This window comes from Galeopterus variegatus, unplaced genomic scaffold, assembly GCF_000696425.1.
Source record: "Galeopterus variegatus unplaced genomic scaffold, G_variegatus-3.0.2 Scaffold8570, whole genome shotgun sequence".
NCBI lineage: Eukaryota > Metazoa > Chordata > Mammalia > Dermoptera > Cynocephalidae > Galeopterus > Galeopterus variegatus.
Window position 1 is genome coordinate 39,912 of NW_007734681.1, and position 6,786 is coordinate 46,697.

General features: G+C 42.1%; 1 protein-coding gene across 1 annotated transcript in view; it reads left to right on the plus strand.

The window, feature by feature from the left end:
• Window positions 1–3,793: 3,793 nt before the first annotated feature.
• LOC103608564 (cullin-2-like) overlaps window positions 3,794–6,786 on the plus strand; it is a gene marked incomplete at its 3' end in the record, with an annotated part of 41,487 nt that continues 38,494 nt past the window's right edge. The window contains exon 1 of the mRNA XM_008592986.1: window positions 3,794–3,882. The remainder of the gene's footprint in view (window positions 3,883–6,786) is intronic.

Genomic DNA, 6,786 nt, shown 5'->3' on the forward strand with positions numbered 1-6,786 from the left:
TAAATAAATAAATAAATAAATAAATAAATAAATAAATAAAACAAATAATGAAATAAAATTAGCATGGCAAGAATAGAGGAATTTCATGAGTTAGAGAGGCAGATCTGAAAATTTTGGTGTCTGGACCACTTCATACTCTTAAAAATGATTGAGGACCGCAAAGAGCTTATGTTTATGTGGGTTATATCTATCAATCATTACCATGTTAGAAATATAAAAGAGAAATTTTAAAAATTATTGATTGATTAGTTTAAAAATAAGAAACCCAAACAGTTTGTAACATAAATTGCACGTTTTCTTTAAAAAACAAACAAACCATATTTTCCAACATAAAAAAAATTTTAGTGTGAAGAATGGGATGGCTTTTACATTTTTGCAAATCTCTAAATATTTAGCTTAACAGAAGATAGCTAGGTTCTCTTTGGTTGAAGCATAAGAAGAAACTCAGGCCTTAGAAAGAGAATTTAATAGTCTTTTTCAGATAATTGTGGATATTCTTCTCTGATACTATAGTGAAATTCGACAAGTGATAGTTTCTTTTTTTTTTCTTCTTCTTCTTAAAAGTTGACCGGTAAGGGGATCTTAACCCTTGACTTGGTATTGTCAGCACCATACTCACCCAGTGAGCAAACCAGCCATCTCTATATGGGATCCAAACCCATGGCCTTAGTGTTATCAGCTCTGCACTCTCCCGAGTGAACCACAGGCTGGCCCCGAAGTGATAGTTTCTTAAAGGTTAGTTGCAATGATGAATCTGAAACTATATTAATGACCTTTTCATACTCTGTTTTTTATATGTGCATGTATACATGCATACATTGGTCTATCTTGTACTTTGAATGGATCTTTTAGTGGGCTGATTTTGTAACATTCTGCATTGGTCATTTGGAAAATATTGGTTCACTGTGTCATGTACATCTTCCATATGTTGACATATTGTATTACACAATATCAAAACATCACATTCATTTTTAGCACTACTGTCTCATCAGAAAAGTCTTTAAGTATTGGGAAGCTGTCAAGGTCATGGTGGTAAACACAAGTTTTACAAAAATTTTTTTTCTTTTCTTTTTTTTTAGTTTTGGCAGCTGGTTGGTACAGGGAACTGAATCCTTGACCTTGGTGTTATCAGAAACATGCTCTAGCCAAGTGAGCTAACCGGCCAGCCCTAAGTTTTCCAAAATTTCCAATTTGTCTTGAAAGCTAAATTTTATTATTGGCAATGAATACTGTCAGCTGTTTTCTTGAAGTGTTAGGCTCACTTTGTTTATTTGGGAGAAAATATCTGTGAATTCCCAAATTAGAGTAACAACAGTCTGTCAATTGTTTTTTCAAGTAAAAATGTTGTGATGGCTAATTTTAAGTGTCAATTTGACTAGATTAAGGAATACCTAGAAACTTGGTAAAGCATTATTTTTAGGTGTGTCTGTGAGGGTGCTTCCAGAAGAGATTAGCATGTGAGCCTGAGTGGACTGGGTGGGAAAGGTCCTCCCTCAATATGGGTGGGCCCCATCAGATCACCTGGGAGGCCAGAGAGAACAAAAGCGGATAAAAAGGCAAAGGAATCTCTCTACTTCCTGGAACTGGGATACACTCTCCTCTCCTGTCTGTGGACATCAGAACTCTTGGCTCTCCAGCTTTCGGATGCAAGGATTTACACCATTGGCACCCCTGTCCATTCAGGCCTTTGGCCTTGGACTGAGAATTACACGGTCAGCCTCCCTGGTTCTGAGGCTTTTGGACTTGAACTGAGCCACACTACCAGCATCCCAGCATCTCCAGTTAGCAGACAGTCTATTGTGGGAATTAGCCTCCATAATTGCAGGAGTCAATTCCCCTAATAAATGTCCTATTGGTTCTGTCTCTCTAGAGAACACTGACTAACACAATGGTGTTCCATGAAAAAAGTGGCTAGTTCAGCTTGTAACTCATGGGGGCTTTTCTTTGAGACATCCATCCTACATCGGAAGGCAGTGTAAGTGCATGTGTACTTCCCATTTCTTCACTCAGAATAAGAATGATGTGTATTCTTGGCTCAAAATGTAATAAACTTAATACTTTTTACCACTTCATCAAGGATATTCCTAAGTTAATATATTTTTTTTAAAAAGATGACCGGTAAGGGGATCTCAACCCTTGGCTTGGTGTTGTCAGCACCACGCTCAGCCAGTGAGCAAACCGGCCATCCCTATATAGGATCCGAACCCGCGGCCTTGGTGTTATTAGCACCGCACTCTACCGTGTGAGCCACGGGCCGGACCCTAAGTTAATATTTTTAAAAACTGGGAGTGTGTGGTAGTGAAGAATACAGTGATCCATGCAGTGATCACTGGGACAGTTAGGTGTTACTGTCTTGATTCCTGCTAACATGTCAGCAGTGTTATTACTGCTTTGTACCATCGTGCAAATGTAAATCCAGTAAAAAACAAAAACAAAAACAAAATACCCACAAAGAACATGTTAAACTATTATGAGAATAGTTTTTAACCTTGGGACATCTAAAAAGGTCTTGGGGATTTCCAAATGTCTGGCCACCACACTTTGGGAATGACTGGATTAAAAGAGGGAAAACACGTGAGAGAAAATATATGATATAAGGAAGTCAAGCTGTTGAATTTAGTGTATAATAACACTTATAAAACACTTTATAAAGAGTACAGGCTTTAAGTGCCTTGAGAAGCAGGTTAGGAGACAAGATTGGTGGGATTTATGAGGTCAGGAGACGGGATTTTAAATGGGGGTTGAAGGAAGGACTGGCACAGTTTGGAAGAAAGGATTGGAAAGGAAAGGCTTGCTCAAAACATACAAATGAACAAGACCCTGGCCACTGAGATCTTGTCGGTACGAAGGGCAAATAACGAATAAAGCTGGGCCTTTGTTCCTTGTGGTCCTGTATACACGAGGAGGTAGTGGGTTAATCTACATTTTTGCCAAAATCATCGTTTCAGATCCTAAGGGAGTAAAACCCTTCAGACTGACATGGTTGGGGGTTGATGAAGGCGGAGAATTAGCGATCAAGGCTGTGAAAAGCGTTCCTTTATTGAGAATACATTTATGTCCCAGCATTTGTCTATAGATAAAAACCCATTAAAAGGGGAGTTTGTCAGAGAGGAAGGTAGCTTTGCTTATATATTTTTGATCATTTGCAAAGCCCGTGGAGGTGCATGGCAAGAGGTTTGTAGTTAACTTAGAATACTGACCCAGGTCTGACACAAATATACGAAAAATACTTTTGTTGAACACACCATTCTGACATGTTGTTATTAGTAGTTGTCCCAAAACTTGGTGGGTACCGCGTCTCTTCAGCGCCGCGAACCGCGACTGTCTCAGTGACAGGGGAGCACCGCAGAGAACCACTTGGAGTATTGATTTCCGTGGCCTTTAGCATTTGCTGGAAACTGGGCTCCCTGCGCTTGCCGTAACGCGGACTCTACCATTTACTTTCTGAGGGGGGATTTGGCAGCCGCGGAAGAAGGAGACTAGAGGGTGGTGGTTGGGAAAGCCCGGCGCTCGGAGGACGATTGTTTCACGGATCCTGTCATCGGCCCGTCCTTCTCCCCTTTCCCCCCTCCCCACCGCCCCTGTCCCGCCCGGGGGCGGCAGCTGCCCTGGGCTTTGCTGTGTTTCCTCGCGGAGGCAGGTGAGCGTCGGCGCGCGTGCTCCCCGGACTTCGCTCCCCCCCCCCGTGTCTCCTGCGCCGGTGGCGGCGGCCGGCCGGGGAGGCGGCTTCGCCCCACAGTAATGGCAGCGCTGTGAGCAGGGGAACGCGAGCTGACAGCCGCCGCCGCCGCCCACCTTCCTCGCCGGGGGCTTCGTCCTTCACTCCTTCGGGCTGCCTCCCCCTCCCCTTGTCCCCTGCCCCTTGTCCCGCTTCTGCAGAAGGTAACCCCGCTGAGGGTCGGGGAGCCGGGCTGCAGGCGCCGGGAAACTTCCCTTCCCGGTTAATGGGTGGCGGGGATGGGGCGGAGGAAAGGAGTTGGGGGCGAGGAGGGGGGGAGGGGAGAGGGATGAAAGGGGCAAGTTAGGGAAGATTGTGTCCTGTAAGTGACCTCGGCTCCCCAGAACGCTGACCCATGAGCCCGGCCACCCCCTGGCTCGGATCCCGGGCCTCCGCTTCCCGGTCTTGGCCGTCCCTCCCTCGGCCCCATTTTCCTCCAAAGGAGGGAAGGTGAGAGTGCGTGTACTCTACTGCTTGTTTACGTGCTCACGCGATGCACAACTGTGTTGGTGGAGGGTATCAACCTCGTACATCCTTACCATGAGTGTTTTCACTTTTGTTTCCGCAGACAGCGAAGATTGATAGCTTTGGGGAGGAGTATCTTAACGTGCATGCTAGACCTCCTGTCTCAACACTTAGGGACTGGTGAAATAAGATCCTCAGACTCTCTTTCCAGCACTTGCTTACACACTAGGGAGTCTGGACCACTCCCTACCATTATGTGCATGCAAATAAAACAGTGAATTGCAGACTGTTATTATTGTTAAGTTCCCCATCTTTCCCCCATGGATTACTATTACCAGTTGAAGGGTAGTAGTCTGGAAGTTGAAATTTTGAAGATAATAAGATATAAACTATTCACTATATAAACATTCACTTTAGACTCCTTGACTTTTTTATAAAAATCTTTGAACTAGACCTGTCCCATACCTACATTCATAGTAAAGTATGGGAAAGAATCACTTTCTCCTGATTGACTATTGACTACATAATAAACGTTTAAAGACATCAAAAGACCTTCAAAAGACGTTCTACCCTTTAGCATCTCACCTTTCCTACAGTATTTAGAAGACCCTTCCAAGAGTCAAAGATGAAATGGCTGATGTACAGAGTGTTTTGAGTTGTCTGATTTTTCAGATGCTGTTTATGAGTTAGGGACCATTTCTACAGTGTGCATGCACATAGTGGGTGAAAAATACCTCTTCCATTATCTTTTGAATATTCGAATATTCTCATGTATCTGAAATACTCTTACTTCATTTTGCATCCTCTCTGATGATTTTCGATGTTTTATAAATGTGAAGATGTTTATCCATGTCTTTTGTTCTCACCAGTCTCACTAAATTAAATATTGTGGACCTTCTTTAAAGTCAGTTTTGCCTTCTCTGTCGATTAACAAACATTTATTAAGTACCTGGTTTGTATGGCAAGCGATATTGCAGGCATTAGGGTTATAACAATAAACAAGACACATGAAATTCTGCTCTTTTGGAGGTTTAATTCTGGTTGGGGAGGGAGAGAAACAGTAAATAAACAAATAATTTTAGACAATAAGTGCTATGAAGGAAATAAAATAAGGAGTGGTAGTTACTGGGAGAAGACTTTCAGATACTGTGGTCAGGAAAGGCTTTTCTGAGGTGACCTTTTACTTGTTCAGAGGGAAGAGTGTTCCTGTCTGAGGGAGGAGCAAATGGAAAAGCCCTGAGGTGGTATCATGCTTGGTTGTAGCCTGGGGTGAGGTTATGTGAGGTCTTATTGTCCAAAAGAGTTAGGCTTTTATTCTTAAAGAGCAAATGGAAAAGCCCTGAGGTGGTATCATGCTTGGTCGTAGCCTGGGGTGAGGTTATGTGAGGTCTTATTGTCCAAAAGAGTTAGGCTTTTATTCTTAAAGTACATTGAAAAGCTATTGGATTTTTTTTTTTTTTTAAGCTGGGAGTGATATAGGCTGATTTACCGCCTAACTAGATTGGAGAAAGGGAGAATCAGGGAAGTTGGCTGTGGAATGTTAAGAGGCAAGTAAAAAGGTTTTGAGATATATTTTGGAGCTAAAGGTATTTATTGGATGAGAGTGCAGTTAGTTGGGATGGGGCAACTCCTGGGTTTTTGGCTTCAACTGGAGGATTATGATGCTATGTATTGAAATGGGAAAGGTGAGGGAAGCAGGAAGTTATGTGGGGAGGGGGTTGGATTGGATATGTTAAGTTGGACCTAGTTGTTCAAGTGGAGGTGAGAAATAAGCAATTGGATATCCAAGTCTGGAATTTAGCAGAGAGGCTAAGGAGTCACTCATTTGTCCAACACATGGTTTTCAGGCACCATCTATAGACCAGGCAGTGTGGATATACTGTAGTAGAGAAAACATGGACAAAAATCTCTGCCTTCATGGAGTTTAAATTCTAGTGGGGAGAGAAAGGTGGAGATGGAAAATCATCAGCATTTATCTGTTGGTATACTGTACTTACAGTATGAACAAAAACTATTCACATGGTTTGAAATTTAAAATGTTCATCAGGGTATGGAATTAAAATCTCCTCTACTTCTTGTCCTGCTGTCATCCAGTTTTTCTTGGAGCCATGTTAGATGTTTCTTATCTATTCTTATAAAGATATATTTTGTTTATATATAAGCAAATGTGTATATATTATTCTCCCCACTTTGCAAAAATGGTGGCATACTTTACTGCATCAACACCTTGTAGTTTTTAGAGTATTAAACAGTATTTAAAAGTTAGGAAATAGGGCCGGCCCATGGCTCACTCGGGAGAGTGCGGTGCTGATAACACCAAGGCCACAGGTTCCCTATATAGGGATGGCCAGTTCTCTCACTGGCTGAGCTTGGTGCTGACAACACCAAGCCAAGGGTTAAGATCCCCTTGCCGGTCATCTTTAAAAAGTAAAATAAAATATAGGATTAGAACACCTAAAGAAAGAATGTAGAAAGAAGAGAACACCATGGGGTACTGCAACATTTTCTGATTTAGTTCTTGCCTGCTTTCAGTTTTTAATCTACAGTTGCTTAAAAGTTTTTTTTTTTTTTTTTTTTTTGGCAAGACTTTATTTTTTTATTTT